We start from the raw sequence: 18,921 nt of genomic DNA, 5'->3' as shown, positions 1-18,921 counted from the left end.
TACACACTCTCACACAGAAACATACTTTGCATCCATCTGTATAACAGATTCATCTATGAACCCTGGTCTTGACCCTTCACACTCTTTGCTTTTCCATTTTCTCATACCACTAGCAACATTGAGGTCTCTTGGTCTGACATTCTTGAGATACTGTCTTTATTTTTCTTTTCCTCTCTTATATGTCTACTTTATTGATTGATTATGTGACTTTTTCTTAACATCTGGAATTTTCAAACATTCAAAATAAATAGAATGGAATCATCATCTATTGATATACTCATGTATACATATGTATTTTAAAGAAAATGTCAGACATTATATGTTTGTACTCATAAATATTAATACCTCAATATATGTTTCTACCAGAGGGTGACTTTTACAACTGTAACCTCATAACTATCATTAGTGGTAAAATTAATAATAATTTCTTAATATTATGCTCCACTTTTCCCCAGTCATCTCAAAAATGTCTATTTGCAGTTGGTTTCCAGTCAGAATCCAAGGTCTAAACAAGGCATTTGGTTGGAGTGATTCTCCTTTTATTTTCTTGTTATATATATGTTGAGTAAACAGGCAAAACAAATCAAGAACTCTATAAAGTATTTTACATTTTAGATTTGGTCAGTTGAATCTTTATGGTAGCATTGAGCAAAATCTCCTATGACTCCTTCCTGTATTACCTCTAAACTGTTAATGATGTCTTAAGGTTTGATTGATTGTTGTTCAATTTTTTTTGGCAACAAAACTCTTGAACTGTATCAGGATTAAATAATATCTGAAAATACCACTTTTTGTGATTTGAGATTTATTAGTGATTCCAGTGTTAATGGCCTATTATAATATTCTTTCCTGTTAATCTTTTATTCTGATAGTTTTAGTCACCACTAGTTGTCTAGATTCATTATTTCACCAGAGTTTAATAATGGTGACTTATATTCTATGCCTATTGTGTTTTTAGTCATTGATTACAAATGTTTATATGTAGTTCAGGACACCATTTTTCCTTTTAAATGTGGCCAAATTGCCTGGTTTGCTGATGAATCTCTCTTTCTTAGCACTGAAAGTCTTGTATTCCATGAAATCTCTCATTCAGGGCAAACCAGCACAGTTGGTCACCCTATGTCCCAATCAATAGTTTTTATCACTTTTGTTATACCTCTATAGTTAGGACACTGTGGTTTGGTAAAATGAACATTGGACTTCGATTGAGATCTATGTGTGACTCTAAACTTTCAAAGGTTAAGTTTCTTGGCGCATATAATATCTTAGTGCATTTAATATCTTCTATAACTCCAATGGAAGGAGGAGGGTATCCAAAAGCATATAAAGGTAGAACAACATTATGCAAATATTAAGGATTATTATTCTCTATGTGCATTCTTGTTTTTTCTCTCACACCTGAAGCAGCTGGCTCTTTTCCTTTACCATTTTATATCAGCCTAAATATTTAATATTCAGTTTTAACTTTATCCCATATGAAAGTCTAAGCTCTCAACCTCTGGCACTTGTTAGGCCACATATGAAAAACTGTCTCCAGTCGTGGATACTACATTGGAATAAAGAAGACTAATATTGAAAAGCTTGTACAGAGAAGGTGGCTTGGATGAGAGTGGGCAAGAAACTATCTCATATGAAATAAAGTTAAGTGATATTTGGCAGTCATACTAAAATTATGTTTAACACTGAATCATCTGATTTCCTAGACTTTAAACTCCTTTGAAGAGGGGATAAGAAAGTGTTTGACATATTACAGACTTTGATAAATATCTTTCTAAAGATCAAAGAATAATAAGCATGTGGATTAGTGACTGAGGCCTGAACTGATATTGCTCAGATGAGGAAAACCTATCGACTGATTTGGGTAGAGCACAACCTAAGCTTGGACTAGGACTTGAGTTGTTTTACTTCTATTCCAGTACATTCCTATGTTTTCCTCAACAAAACTTCCTTCCCCTAACCCCAGGGAAAGTTAAACAGAACAAAAGAGTTAAGGACATAATAGCAATCAACAAATATTTGAATAAAGGGGCAATTCCAGTTGATGTAAGTAATTAAGGGTGATAACCACATGAACTAGAGTGGAACTCTGCTAAATATGAGAGCGTTCCAACAATGATAGCTGCCTCACAGCTCAGAGGTTGGCAAGCACTTCTCAGAGGTGTTGCAGAAATAATTTATATATTGGTTGTTTTTAAAGTCCTAACTGCAAGGACTTGTTATTCCAAGAAATAAAGTAATCATGAGTGCAATCTCCCACCATGACAGAAATGTGGACATCTCCACTGGCAAAGACCCAGCACCACTTCAACTGCTTCTCCCACCAGAACCACTGGTGGGAGGAGGAGAGAAAGATTCGGGCTTTAGTTCTTCAGAAGTCTAACACTGTGGGCAGAACACTTCTTTTCCTGTCAAAATGATTGGGGCAATGAAAATGATTTTGCAAGCAAATAGGAAATACGTATTTATTGGCTGTACTTTATGATAAATATGGTGTTCTTTCTTTCATTTTCACTCCAATCCTTATTACATACCATCTAATTAGTAAAATAACTTCCTGATTGGTTTCCCTCTGTCCTTCCACCATGCTAATTCAAAGTTTGTGTTTATTTCCCTTTTCTAGAACACTGATTGATTGTATCATTTACCCCAAATTGCTGGGTCTCTCCTTTCTTTATATTTACACCAGCCTTTTATTGTTCCATGTTTAAGGCCCTCTAAGATTGGCCTCTTATTCAGTAAACAAGTTGCTTCTTCTTCCACATCAGGATTGATGCATCCCCCACACGAATGATATACTCTCCAAAGCAGACAGCTGAAGGCAACGTATGTGACTTTAAGAAATTTGCTTGACCTTGTTGAACCTTTTTATTGTTATTTCTAAAATCAGAATAATAAAATTTAACTCACAGAATTGTTCTAGTAATAAAGTAAAACACCTTACAAACGGTTATTTTTTTAACAATGCCAACTCCCTTTCATTTTCCCCATGATCCCTTCTATTTACTATACCCACAGAATTATTTTAATTGAACATGCCATTCATTTTGTGCTTAATATAAATTCTGTTTCATTACTTGCCTTTTTAAAGGTTTACTAATGAAGCAAATTTGTCAGATTGAAACTAGGAGTGCTCTGTATTTTATATTGCATATGTTGCAATTTGAAAAATGGCATGTGCTGAATATTAGGGAAAACCAGAATAATTGAATTTCTGCCTTCCCTTATGAAAGATTGAGGGTAAACAGAAATTTACATAGCTATAAAGGAGAAAATATCATTGTTCTTTACATTTTATGCAACTTGAGCATGACTATAATAAAATGAGCAGTTTGAGTACTGATTCTTTGGTAGCTGTAAAGTGGTTACCATATCTTCTTTGCATGTGTAGTAATTTTCTCAGATTTGACAAAGAACAAATAATTATTTTCAGTTGCACTTTGATTTGGTGTTTTGACCTGCTCTTAATCCTTGTTTTCTCAGTATTGCCTTTTAAGGTGAGCTGTGTTTAAAGGGTTTTCAGAAAAGCTGGAGCCATTACCAGGTGATCTATGACCTAGAGTGCTTAGCAACGAATAGACTTTGTGGTCATTTCAAACAATCCGAAGTACATAAAGTCATACCTTCATTCCAGAGTTAGAACTCTTTAGGAAATAAAAGTTTTCTGAGATCACAGGATAGGAGCTTTTTTGTTGATGCTTTGTTTACCACTGACATTTTTTCTCCATCATTTTATTATATAATTTTTGTTCTTTAGTGTTTACTTTGGCAGGCTATACATTTTCTGGTGGAGCAAAGTTAATTTCATTTCATCCACATAGGCAACCATTCATTTAGACCCCAAGCTGCTCAACAAGGTATTATATAAATATTTGATTAAAATAATGGCTTTCTGGCACTCAAGAGAAGAGGCATAAAAATCATATCCCTATTTATAAACCAGACTGCCTCCGTCTAATAAAACAGCAGTGTCTGTAAGAGCCTGACAAGTTAAAAGCAAGCTTAACAACTTTGAACATAGTCTTATATGTTCAATAAATTGACCCTACACATTTTATTTCTGGTATTTCTCTTTTTATATTTTACACATAAATTGTCATGCATTCTAATTAGTACCTGTCTATAATATACGTAACACTACTGATTGCTTCAGGGAATACAAATTATTTCATACCAGCTTGCGGTCTAAAGAATTTACAGTCTAGTTGGAGAAGAATGAATAAAGCACAAAATGTTAGATATTGAAATTAAAATGGGGCTATGTCAAGCAATAATTTCTTAGCCTTTTCTGACTTCTCAGTAAAAGATCTATAGAGACCAAAAGAGTAACAAAAAGAAAACGTGGTGAAACTGTATAGCTATTAATGGAGTCTAGAAGAAAATCTAACTAGAAAACTAGATTATAACTGGATTTAGAACATAATCCAAGCCTCATACTATGCTGCTGGAAACAGAACATACCACTTAGTATGAAAGAAGGGCATATGGAATTTTCCCCATCTTCCATCTGTAGGTTCAGAAATGAAAGTTTTGACTGAAGAGAATGATGGAAGATCATCTCTCTGTTTCATTGTTACTGCTTTTGGAGACAGCTAGAGTTCTATTCTTGTCCTTTTGCTCCTGCCTTCATACCATCTTTTATACTCATCTGTAATTAAAATTTTAGAAAGCAGTTACCAGTAGGCAGGGAATGGGGTGGAACGTACATGACTCTACCATAATCTTAGCTAAAGCAGGAGCAGAGAGAATAGTAGCAGTTTATATACAGGCTCATGATGTATGTGTGTGTGTGTGTGTGTGTGTGTGTGTGTGTGTGTGTGTGTTCTTGAATATATATATATAAGAATATATTCATATACATATATATACATATTCATATACATATATGCATTCTTGCAACAGCCCCATCTGAGGCTAACAAAGACATACTCCAAGATCTCTGGACACTCAGATTTGGTCCAGGAAAGTGGATCCAATTACTCAAACTGAAAAAAACGTAGGACCAAGGGCAATGCACATACCCTACAGCTGGGTACACATAGAGCTCTCCTCATATGATGAAAAATAAAAACTTCAATCATAGACAACGTTTGAATAAAGAACTTGAAAGTTCAGAATTTAAGCTATTTTCTACAAGAATCTAGATAAAATCTAGAAATGTTTTTTGTTTTCTTAATAGCATTTGTATAGACAAAAGCCTCTTTGAACCCATAAGACATGAAAATTGAACACCATTCAGTTTAAAAGAGAAACAGACAGCCATTCCCTGTCAAGCCTTCCGAGACGGCACACCAACAATTCTGTACCTTTCCCCAGCCAAATCCTGAAGAAGCCTGAGAAGTAATAACAAGTTGATCCATCACAGAATCAGCACAGATGATTGTACAATTATAAAATCTCTCAAAAACCTGCAGAGAGATAAAAGCTTGCTGGGTCCTGGTAGAGGGAAAACAGTCCCCAAGAGTAGAAGATGGCCAAGCTGTTACCCCCACGTAGTCTAGGAGTATGTTGGGGAGGGAGGTTGTTAACTGTGATTTTTTTTTTCTCTCACACATTAAACAGAAAAATGTATCATCTCCTACATCACCATCACAAGAGACTACTACACTGCCAGGCCAGTACCTGCTGCAGGAGGTGGAGTGATGGGTAACTTCAGGATCTAGCCTGAGCCAGTTTCTTTTGTGGGAGCATAAAGATGAAAGAAAATGGAGCCAGCCTCCCCTCATCCTGACATTTCTTGTTTTACACAAAAATTTATATAGGGCATTGCTACCAAAAGCTTTACTCAGTCTTGTTTTTCACATTTTAGATAGCAGAGATAGTTGATCTATCAAACTCTACAACCACCCAACTTTCTTCATTCTGTTTGTTCCCTTTTATTTCTGTCTTCAACCCCTTTGATTCTTTTTTATATATAATTTAAGTTCTAGGGTACATGTGCACAACGTGCAGGTGTGTTACATATGTATACATGTGCCATGTTGGTGTGCTGCACCCATTAACTCATCATTTACATTAGGTATATCTCCTAATGCTATACCTCCCCTTCCCCACCCCATGGCAGGCCCCAGTGTGTGATGTTCCCCTTCCTGTGTCCAAGTGTTCTCATTGTTCAGTTCCCACCTATGAGTGAGAACATGTGGTGTTTAGTTTTTTGGCCTTGCAATAGTTTGCTGAGAATGATGGTTTCCAGCTTCATCCATGTCCCTACAAAGGACATGAACTTATCCTTTTTTATGGCTGCATAGTATTCCATGGTGTATGTGTGCTACATTTTCATAACCCAGTCCATCACTGATGGACATTTGGGTTAGTTTCAAGTCTTTGCTATTGTGAATAGTGCTGCATTAAACATACGTGTGCATGTGTCTTTATAGCAGCATGATTTATAATCCTTTGGGTATATCCCCAGCAATGGAATGGCTGGGTCAAATGGTATTTCTAGTTCTAGATCCTTGAAGAATCATCACTTCTAGATCCTTGAAGAAACAGTATTGTCACTTCATACAGTGTTTTTCTATGTTCTCCTATATTGCAGTCTAACTGGAGGTGTGTGTATGTGTTTAGCATAACTTGAATTTCTCTCATTTTAGCCTCCAGTATGAATTTCTTGTCTGTTCCATACATATTTTAGCTTTGGGTATGTAAGATTGTACTTTATTACTAAGTTACATGTCAGCTATTGAAATAAAGCCTAAACCATTGTCTTCCACAATGGTTGAACTAGTTTACAGTCCCACCAACTGTGTAAAAGTGTTCCTATTTCTCCACATCCTCTCCAGCACCTGTTGTTTCGTGACTTTTTAATGATCGCCATTCTAACTGGTGTGAGATGGTATCTCATTGTGGTTTTGATTTGCATTTCTCTGACGACCAGTGATGATGAGCATTTTTTCATGTGTCTGTTGGCTTCATAAATGTCTTCTTTTGAGAAGTGTCTCTTCATATCCTTTGCCCACTTTTGTGGGGTTGTTTTTTTCTTGTAAATTTGTTTGAGTTCTTTGTAGATTCTGGATATTAGCCCTTTGTCAGATGATTGCAAAATTTTTCTCCCATTCTGTAGGTTGCCTGTTCACTCTGATGGCAGTTTATTTTGCTGTGCAAAAGCTCTTTAGTTTAATTCGATCCCACTTGTCAATTTTGGCTTTTGTTGCCATTGCTTTTGGTGTTTTAGATATGAAGTCCTTGCCCGTGCCTATGTCCTGAATGATATTGCCTAGGTTTTCTTCTAGGGTTTTTATGGTTTTAGGTCTAACATTTAAGTCTTTGATCCATCTTGAATTAATGATATTTATTTCTCATATTACTTTGCTAAGAGCTGAAGAGAAATGCTAACAGTATTGTCACTTCATACAGTGTTTTTCTATGTTCTCCTACATTGCAGTCTAACTGGAGGTGTGTGTGTGTGTGCGTGTGTATGTGTGTGTTTAGTATAACTTGAATTTCTCTCATTTTAGCCTCCAATATGAATTTCTTGTCTGTTCCACACGTATTTTAGCTTTGGGTATGTAAGATTGTACTTTATTACTAAGTTACATGTCAGCTATTGAAATAAAGCCTAAAGTTTGAGTATAACCTGCAGAATTCAGCTATATCACAAATTTAAATCCCCACTTCCAGAATCTTGCTGAAAAAAAGAATCCAGTGCCATTACCTATATTTTTCTGCTCCCCCTTACGTCAAATAGGTCTGTGAAGATTTTTTTTTCTTAGAAGTCAATCTTTGCCTCAGCCCATCCTGCTGAGACAAATGTCTAAGGGAACCAGTGATGACGGTAACCTTTGAGCTGACTCAGCTTGCTAATGGCCAAAGGATTGGGCAGCTGTTATGTGAAACTACTCAAATGTTTTTGCCTAGGACTAAAGTGGACCTATAGAAATATACATTAGCTATATACAAAGACACCATAAACTCTAGTCACTTACCACATTCAGAATATTCTGTGACCAGTTTCATACCTAGAAACCTACCACAGAACACCAAAATTCTGCCTGGATGACACAGGCCTCTAAAGATCACCAAAGCAAAGTTGCCTTGGCAACATGTTAAATGCTCACACAATCTGATTCCACTCAAAAGCTCTCTTGGGTTACTTCTCTCTGATATTCCACACTCTATTTTGTTCTCAGTGTTCTCTGACAATGTACAAAAAATTACTGCTTTTGAAAGGAACTCAATAAATAGTGCTCTTTTCAAAATCAAGGTCTGAGAAATAAAAAGTCAGTGGATGGAGGCCAACATCGTTGCAGGCATCCATTGTTCTAATGATACAGCCAGTCCAGATTAATGTTATTGCCTGGAGAAGCAGACTTCCCTGCTCACTGCAGGCACCTTCCTCCCTAGAGGAAAACGGAACTGTACCAACAATATCCAGTTTATTATTCCCAAAGCCCTTCGTCAGATAAAGCCACCCCTTCCACTCTGAAGTAATTAAACTAGGCCTTAAGTAGAGCTAAAGTAATGCCAGCAGAGTCACAACAGAGGTGTTATCTACACACAATAGTCAGGAATGTGGGAAAAGTGTTTCCCAACAGTGATGATAATCTTAGTTCCTGATTATCAATAATCAATAATCCAGATGATTATTATTTATCATCTGGATTATTTGATTCCATCTTTAAATCCAGATTTATCATCTGCATTATTGATTATTTGATTATTTGATGATTATTATGTATCATCTGGTTAATTTGTGGGTTAAATGCAATTCAAATGATGATTTTTGCAGGTTTTATTGAGTAATCTGAGAAACTTATTCTAAAATGCATATGAAAACTCAGATTCTGAAAAAGATGAACAAAGTAGGGCACTTATCCTACCAGATATTAAGACATACTACAAAGCTTCAATAGGATAAACCATGTGGTTATTGTCCATGAACAAACATGCAAATGGATGAGAAAAGAGAGCTCTGAAAACCATCCAGTATAGATAGGGGTTTGGTATACAACAGTAATGACTCCAATTTTCACAGGCTACCAATGGATAGTTTAGTAGATATATTTGAAAACCAGGCTCACACTAAAGAAAATGTTACAAGGGGACTCTACACTATATGAAGGTAATCTCCAGAAGGATTTAAGGACCTAAATGTTAAAATTATACCTCAAGATGAAGAATGTGTAGAAGATTGTGACTTTGGAGAGGGGAAGTTCTTCCTCCCAAGAACCATAGAAGCACAAACTGTAATGAGAAAAAAGTCAATATATTTGACCATGCCAAGTCATGGATAATTATTCAAGCACACAAAAGTTAACAGATTGAGAGAAGGTATATGAAGCATCCAAATCAATGAGATATGTTGATTATTAACTAATATATGAAAGAAAAAATAAACCAAAATGAAAAATGAATGAAATATATAAATACAAAAAATGGGAAATAACAACAAATATATGCAGATATGCTGATACAAATTCCTCAGTAATGAAATAATTCCAAATTAAAATGACTGATACACTGCTTTATGCTTAATAGATTTTTTTAATTAACAAATTGGGCTATTTGGAAATAGGGAACACAAGTCTTTACATACTTCTAATTGGTATGTGAACTAGAATTGACTCTGGAAAGTAATCTGATAGCATTTAGTGAAATTAAGAATGGCGAAATCCTATTGTCCAGCGATCTTATTCTTATGTTTAGAGGATAGAGAATTTCTTAATAAGTTCACGAGGGAAATCTATATAAATTCATTCATTGCAGCACTGCTTGGGCTATCAGGAACTGTTAGACAAGTAGATATCCATAACAAAGAAAATGAGTATGTATCAAGCGATAGAAATAACTGTGTAGATGGTAGTTGTAAAGAATTTGATGTACCTAAGTTATATGAATTCATTTAAAAGCTCAGTCTTAACTAAAGGGGGGGAAAACAAAAGAACCTATAACACTATCTCATTTTTATAAGCAAAAAATGTGTGTATACATCAAATAGCATATTCGTTAAAGACACATACTTGTCAAAATACTCATAACAAAACATTAAAGTCACTGCTATGGTGGATGGAATGGGAATCAGAACTGGAAATTTAAGGGGAAAAATGTGACAATCATCATATTGATTAATTGTATGACATAGCATGGACTAAGAAATATGATTCATTCAACTATCTGTTTTGGAAATTCAAAACAAAATCAACAAAACATATCTTAAAAGAGGGATAATCTAAAACCTGCTGGCAATTAAATGAGAAAAAGTGAAACTATCATTAAAAGCTGATTGGCATTACTATAATTTGAACAGTAATGTTAAGATGCCCTTCCAGCATGAAGAGTAAAACAGTACAAGGAAAACAGTGAGGAATCTCAGAATGGATATGGAGGACAGAATTCCTGAAGCAGAAACCAAAACAACTAGTACAGAGGCAATAATACAATGCAGGAGTAGGGGGAAAATTGAATTAACATTATTCAACTCAAAGAGCCTACCACGTTCTGATAAACTAAATTAATAAAACCAAATGATTAAAAGGAAATACATGTTTGTCATATCCTATCAAATATTTTGTTTTTAAATTACAAGAATATGGAGGATGGAGAGAGATTCATAATTTTACTGGGAAAATTTATGTTTATAAGGAATATGTGATGATCTACCAAAATGTTCAGCATTATGTATAGTGCAAAAAGTATGGAATCTGCTTATGTTGGAAAGAGAACTAGAAGTTGGAATCAGAGATAAACATAGAAAATATAATGTTGATCTTAACTATGTAAGAAACTATAATAGAATATAGGCAACTTTTCCTCTCAGCAGTTAAATTATTTGAGATTTTTAAAATATCTTTTCTATTTTACAAAATTCTCACAATGTGCAGTTACTTATTTTAAAATCAGAAAAATATATAGCTAATTTTCAATATTCAATACTAATAATAAATAAATAGCAGTTTAAGAGATGACATTGCTCAGTAGTGTAAGCTAAGTATGGGTAGAGGAGAAAAAAAAAAATAGCATGCAAGTGGAGCCAGCCATGGAACTGATACTTAGAGCAAGACCGTATTCATTATATGTCCTAAGCTATTTACATATATTAAAAACACAAGTGATAAGAATTTATGACAATAGTTTTCTCTTAGAGAACTAGCTTTACAAAGGACTTTTTTCTAGTTCCATCATATTTGAGAATTGGAGCATTAGTAAATCTGATGCACACGTTATTTTTTAGTCTACCAAAAAGCTTGTATTTGAACACTGTGAATGGAATATGAAATTATACATTCATTCTCATCTCCAGATCCCTTAAAGAAATTTTTGAGTTGCGATATACTCAGGGTTATTGTTTTAATTTTATTAGTTGCTGATTTGAAGATAATACAGTATTATATCAATTATTACAAAATTAATAATTTGGACTCTGAGTATGTATCACTACTTCTAGATGCGATATTTCTTATACATTAATATCCACTGTATATTTTGCACTTAAACTCCAGGTAAAATGGGGATATTCTTCATTTATGTTACCACTGCAGCTGGGGCAGCTGGCATTATAAGCAGCCCCCTGAGGCCTGGAATTTCTCTTTTCTTCCTGAAGCTACCTCAGGGCTGTGATGAACTGAGGTGTCCCTGAAGAGACTTAGTCTAGATGAATACATCTGTGTGAAGAAACCATTTAATATCTCTGTTTAGGAACACTTATGTTGCTTCTAAATGTTCTTCCTATGTTTTCTTTTATTTTGTATTTATATCATTAAGAAAACCAGAGGTATCAGGAGAAAATTGTAACAATGATAGTTATTAAGGAGAGAAGCATATTTGTCACATCACAAATTTTAAATAATCTCATATATGGTGTTTATTCAAACTGCATGTGTTGGTATTTAGTATGGGAAATTACAATTTTACTCCTATTCTTTCTTACGATTGCCAAACAAAAAAAAAGTTGCAAGAGTCATTGTGTTTTTCTGTATTAGTCGCCCATATCAACACTTTCAACAAATATTTATGGCTTCTCTTCTAAAATCTTGTCTTATTCTATGTACGTTTATCCTGCTTATATTTAATAGATTATAATATTGAATCTAATAATAAAAATTGAGATGTATTATTTTATTCTTCAAATAATCTGTGTTCTTATTTTGTATATATTAGGCTGAACTATTTGACAATAAACAAAAACTGGGTTGTCATGTCAGATAGCTTGATAAACACTGCACTAGGCTCTAAAAAAATTTGTAGGGTAGTAGAAAGAATGGCATGGAGGGAGAAGTTTAAAACCTATGACATTTTTGAGGCTGCTGTAGACCCCAGCTGTCAGAGACAATATAAGGTTATAAAAAGATCAGTATTAGAAGTGCCTGGCCTCCATTTAAAATAGTAAGGCATGTACAGTGTACTAAACATTAAAAAAAAATTTCCTCTGTCCAATTGCTACTGCTTCTGGGAATTTCTTCCCCTCTCGCTAGCACATCTATGCAGATTCCATGATCTCCATGCTGGCTTCATGGATATGTGACCTATGCAGTTTCAAAGGGCCCTACACATGTTTTAATTCTCTGCCGTGGCTCGTTTAAAATTCTTAATAAGTTTTGAACAAGGGAACCCGCATTTTCACATTGCACTTGTCTATACAAAATTATGTAGCAGTCCTGCCTAGTAGACATGTCTGTAGGATATGACCAAACCTTCTGGCCACATTGATTAGTGCAAGGGTAGGTGGCAGACTAAGGCATTGTCAATCACAGAATTTGAAAATTTCAAATTTGGGTCTCAATAATGGTAGCAGCACTGAAGATTCACAAACTTCTGCAGAGCTAATCTGGTTCTTTTCTTTCTAAGGACTTATTTTCAACTACTTATTGGATGTTGTGAAAGACTATTATCCTTATGCTTATTTTCTTTTTTCTCTAAGAAGCTGGAATAGGTTTTTGTTCTTGCAATTAAAACAATAACTAAAATATGTACGTTATAGAATGAGAGAAGGATAAGAAACAACATTGGAAATTATATTGTAATGAAATAAAATATTCTCCATCTTAAAGAAACTCTGCCTCCTAAAGAGAATTGAGAACAATAGATTGGGGAAATCAGCATCTGAGAAGGCTCTAAGGCCACACCCTGAATTTGGGGGAAACCATCTGAGTTGGGGAGGTTTCTCCCATGACCAACAAGTGTGTCCCGGTATAGGACATTTCAAAAGATTTTGAATGGAGAACTGAATTAAAACATCTTACAAAATTTAACCTTTTGATTCTCCTTTGTCCCAGTCTCTCACCAGTCATTCTCTTGAGTCACAGAAAAATGAGTAGAAAAAAAAAAAAATCAAGTTCTTTAATCTGAAACGACATGTTAGTAAAGGAGCATTCCTGCTTCAGATGTAGCACAAATCAAACAACAAAATGAAATAAACTTACCATATGATAACCATGAATAGCTACAAACTCAAATCCAGGAACAGCTCTCAAAATAGAACAATATTTTCTAAAAGTAATTCTAGCTATAAAAAGGTATTAAATATGAATTAAATGGGTGAAGAGCTCAAATCTGAAATATTAAAACAATAAAATGGTATGGGCATAAAATATTGAACATTTATTGAAATGAGGGCCACATCGTTTTTGACTGAAAATCAGAGTAGTGATAATATTAGTCATATTGTTTTTCACACATTCTAACTCTCAATCTCAATTCTTCCTTTCCCCCCACCTCTGTCCTTCTGTCTCTCTGTCTATAGAGAGATGTTTGTGGCAATGTTGTTCATCTTTGCCATCATGGAGAAATGGCCCCAAAATTGTGGTAAATTCTTGCTATGCATTTATTAAAATGTGAGTGTGAATTTCAGCCTGGAGAGTTACGTCATCTTAAGTAAAATATGTATTTATAATAATATATATAGTATATCATTTTGTAATAAAACCAAAATTCACTTGCTATGTGAATATATATTAGAATTATCATGTAGATATATATAAGAATAGAGAAAAAAGAACTATAGCTTACTTCAAATTATACAGGCTATGTAAGACTAATCATTCAAATCAGTCATTTTTACCCCAATCTCATGTTGGTGTTCTGTGAAACCCTATTATCTAAAACATACTGAATATCAGTTAATGAAGGAAAATGCAACTCAATGGGTTATTGATAGTGAAAATGTTGTGAAGTTCTGATTTTTAAGATTTTTCTGTTTCATTGATGTAAATGAAATTTGATTATTATTAGTCTGTACTTAAATACAGTCATTTAATTGCTTTATGTTTTCTGGAAAAAAATATTAACTTATAGATTAGCTTGAGATTGGGTGTGACTGGGTTTTGTAATGCCTGGGGCTAAAATAATTTTAGTACTTATATTTAAGAAAGGCAATGCAGATTTACCAATAAATATTACATTTGGGATCTTGGAAGGGATATAGAAATGAGAACCCTTAAAGGGAGGCTTTATTGGCCAAATGGTATACCTATTTTGCTGAGATTTACTTTGTCCCTTTTCACTGGGGAATCATGTTGACCATTTCTCTTTTAGGTACTTTTATTGTCACAAACAAATCACAACAAATCACAATTTTCCTTATAACAGTGTTAGCGAATGATATTATGGATTACATATTTTTTGACGGTTTGAGACTATCAAAACAGAAGTGAAATGGTTAAATCCCATTAATATTATTTATACTGAATTTATACTCATTTATGCCAAATTATTACTAAATCTTTAATGAGTTGAAAGCTGTGGTTCAATTATTTTATGCAACAACCATTACAATATAGTAGACTACCTGCTTCTATTGAGTTATTTCTGTTTGTTGGGAATTTCCTAGTTTATGATGAACTTTTAAAAAATTTTAGGTTCCATCTTATGAGAAACGTACAGCCAACATCATACTTAATAGACAAAAGATGGAAGCAGTCTCTTTGAAAACTGGAACAACTGTGCCGTTCTCATCAATTCTATTTGACATAGTACTGAAAGTTCTAGCCCAAGCGATTGGGTAAAAGGGATAAATAAAAGGCATCCAAATAGGAAAAAAAGGAAGTCTAGCTGTCTATTCACTGATGATACAATTCTTTACCGAGAAAACCCTAAAGACAATTAATAAGTCTCCTAGAAGTAATAAATGACTTCAGTAAAGTTTCGGGATACAAAACCAATATAGAAAAATCAGTAGCAATGTATATACCAATAATGCTGAAGCTGAGAGTCAAACCAGTAATGCAATCTCATTTGCAATAGCCACAGAAAGAATAAAATACCTAGGAATACAGCTAACCAAGGAGGTGAAATATCTTTATGAGGAGAATTATAAAACACTGCTGAAAGACATTTGAGATAAAAAAAAAAAGGAAAAATATCTCAAGTTCATGGATTAGAAGAATCAAAATCATTAAAATGGTCATACTGCTTAAAGCAATTTACATATTTGATGTTATGCCTGTCAAACTACCAATGTCATTTTTCACAGAATTAGGAAAATTATTCTAAAAATCATTTGGAAGCAAAAAGTAGCCTGAATAGTGTTTGGACAAACGGACGCAAGATGGCGCAGTTCTGGGTTCTTCACTGTCACCTTTCCCGCGCCCGGGAAAGACACGGGTCGACTGCGCAGGCGCAACCCGACCTCCGACGGAGAGAAACCGGAACCGCCTAGCCACGCCTATCGACCCGCCCCCGACCCGCCTATGTCCCGCCCACTGCCCGCCCACTCCCGGGCCCAGGACATAAAAGCCGCTCCCAGTGGGCCCGCGGAGCGAACTTCCTCGGCCCCTCCTCCTGCGCGGGACTCAGGAACCTCGCCCGAGAGCGCCGGAGCGAACTTCCTTGGCTCCTGCTCCTGTGCGGACCTAGGAACCTCGCCCGAGAACACTGGAGCGACTTCGTCGGCCTCCATCGCCGGAGGCCGGTGAACCTCGCCCCTCCCTCACATTGGCTTGTAAATAAAGTTTTTTTTTTGCCTTGCCTACTTGCCTTTTCTCTGGCATTTGCTCTGGGGGTCGCATTAAAGCAAATCAAATAGCCAAAGTAATTCTAAGCAAAACAAAGAACAAACAAAATAACAACAACAACTAAAAAGCTGGAGGCATCTGATATGGTTTGGCTGTGTCTCCACTCAAATCTCATCTTGAATTGTTGCTCCCATAATCCCCACATGTCATGGGAGGGACCCAGTGGGAGGTAATTGAATCATGGGGGTGGGTTTTTCTCATGCTGTTCTCATGATAGTGAATAAGCCTCAAGAGATCTGTTGCTTTCATAAAGAGGAGTTCCCCAGCACACACTCTCTTGTTTGCCAACCTGTAAGACATGCCTTGCTCTTCCTTTTTCTCCCACCATGATTGTGAGGCCTCCCTAGCAATGTGGAACTGTGAGTCCATTAAACCTTTCTTTGTTTATAAATTATCCAGTCTCAGGTATGTCCTTATTGCAGCATGAGAGTGGATTAATACACATCCCATTACCCAACTTCAAACTATACTACAAAGCTACAGTAACCAAAACAGCATAGTACTGGTATAGACACAGACCCATAGACCAAGGGAACAGAATAGAGAGCCGAGAAATAAAGCTGCACACCTGCAACTAACTTATCTTTGACAAAGTCAACAAAAATAAGAAATGGGGAAAAGATTCCCTATTTAATAAATGGTGCTGGGCTAACTGGCTATCTATATGCAGAATAATGAAACTGGACCCCTACCTATCACCATATACAAAAATTCACTCAAGATGAATTAAAGACTTAAGTATAAGACATCAGACTATAAAATTCTTAGAAAAAAAAATCTAGGAAATGTCCTCCTTGATACTGGCATTGGCAAATAATTTATGACTAAGTCCTCAAAAGCAATTACAACAAAAATAAAAAATTTACAAATGAGACCTAATAAAGAGCTTCTTCACAGCAAGATAAGTGACCAACAGAGTAAAGAGACAGACACCCTATAGAATGGAAGAAAATGTTCACAGACTATGCATTTGACAAAGGTCTAATATTAAGAATCTGTAAGGAACTTAACAAGCAAAACATAAAAAGTTGGCAAAGGACATGGAAACACATTTGTCAAAAGAAGACACACAATTGAGCAACAAGCATATGAAAAAAAAAACCTCATCATGACTAATCATCAGAGAAATACAAATGAAAACCATAATGAGATACCATCTCACTCCAGTCAAAATGGCTATTAATAGAAAGTCAAAAAACAACAGTTGCTGACGAGACTGTGGAGAAAAGGGAACATTCACACGCTGTTGGTAAGAATGTATTAATAAATTAGTTCAACCATTGTGGAAAGCAGTTTGGAGATCTCTCAAAGAACTGAGAGTTGAACTACCAGTGGACTCAGCAGTCACACTACTTGGGTATATACCCAAAGGAAAATAAATCTTCCACCAAAAAGACACAGGCACCTTGATGTTCACTGCAGTGCTGTTCACAATGGCAAAGACATGCAGTCAACTCAGGTGCCCATCAACAGTGAATTCAATAAATAAAATGTGACACATATAAACCATGGGATACAACACAGCTATAAAAAAGAAAAAAGTCATGTCCTTTGCAGTAACATGGATACAGCTGAAAACCATTATCCTAAGCAAAATAATGCAGAAATAGTAAGTCATATATTGCGTGTTCTTGCTTATAAGTGGAAACTAAACATTGGGTGCACATGATCACAAAATAAAAACAATAGACACTGGGCAATATAAGAGGAGGGGGGAAGGGAGCAGGGTGGGTAAGGGTTGAAAAATCTACCTATTGGGTACTATGCTCACTACCTGGGTGATAGATTTATTCTTACTTCTAACCTCAATTATACAATATACTTATGTCACAAACCTGCATATGCACCCCGATTCCAAAAAATAAGTTGAAAAGAAAAATATTTATATATGAAGAGCAGACTCCCATGTTGTAAAACATATTTTGTATTCATTAATATGGAAAATGTTACTTTTTGTTGAATACTGTTAGTGTTTATGTGAACAGTAATTTTAGTGAATTGTAGGTAGGTAATTTGTAACTAATATAATAGTGATTCAATTTGGAATCAATTGTTTAGTCATTTGACATCTTTTGCTCCTATAGGTAACCATGTAACCTCAAATATGAAAGAAACATCTAATTGTATATTTTTTTGGTCTTAATGAGATGATTTTAGCTACCAAATAAGAACATTTAAAGCTGGGTTTTCCTCTTTCTCCCATTTTGATGTTTACAACTTTGTGTTCTCTCAACTGTATATAATATATTCTAATTAGAATTTCCTGATGCTAAAAAATTTAGATTCTCTCTTGATTTTACTTTTTCTTAAGATGATTCACTAAGTAGATGTTTTCTAGCACAAAACACCTCAGTTGAAAAATCTAAAAGATTATGTGATACAAAATGGGAAAATTAAATATACATATATAATAATTATGATTATCAGTATCGGAAAGGTAAGGACTAAACATTTCATTTGTGCTCCAACTCCATGTGGCCATATAGCATGGTACAGCACTATCATCATAGAAATAACATTGCATTTGTGGACCTTAAATAGTAGGTGGGTGTCATAGACCATAGTTAATCATATTTGACTGGTGTTTTAAAAATGGAATATTTATTTTGCTACAGGACACAATAATTTACAAAGACCCTGCAGATCCTCCTTTAAATATCTTTTTTTTAATGGTGGTTATTCCCTGAGATTGTATATGACTAGTTTCTGTTATCGTAACAGCCAATTGTAAATCAAAAGGAAAAGCAAACTTTAAAAAAAGATTTCTCCTATTATTTTGATGTGATGGATTCTCTACTTTACTTTTAATGTTTCTAAACAAAATAAAATGTTTTAGGTAACTTTCAAAAGAAAACTGGAAGTTCATTTTACTAACATTTAATGAGTTATAATAATGACCAGCTACTGCTTGTGTCCTTTTAAGTGTGTGAATTTCTAGGCTAATTTTAACTTTGGGTAAGGTGGAATAAAAAAATAT

The sequence above is a fragment of the Rhinopithecus bieti genome, unplaced genomic scaffold (assembly GCF_001698545.2).
Source record: "Rhinopithecus bieti isolate Rb0 unplaced genomic scaffold, ASM169854v2 scaffold_45609, whole genome shotgun sequence".
NCBI lineage: Eukaryota > Metazoa > Chordata > Mammalia > Primates > Cercopithecidae > Rhinopithecus > Rhinopithecus bieti.
Note: the sequence above shows the minus strand (reverse complement) of the source record.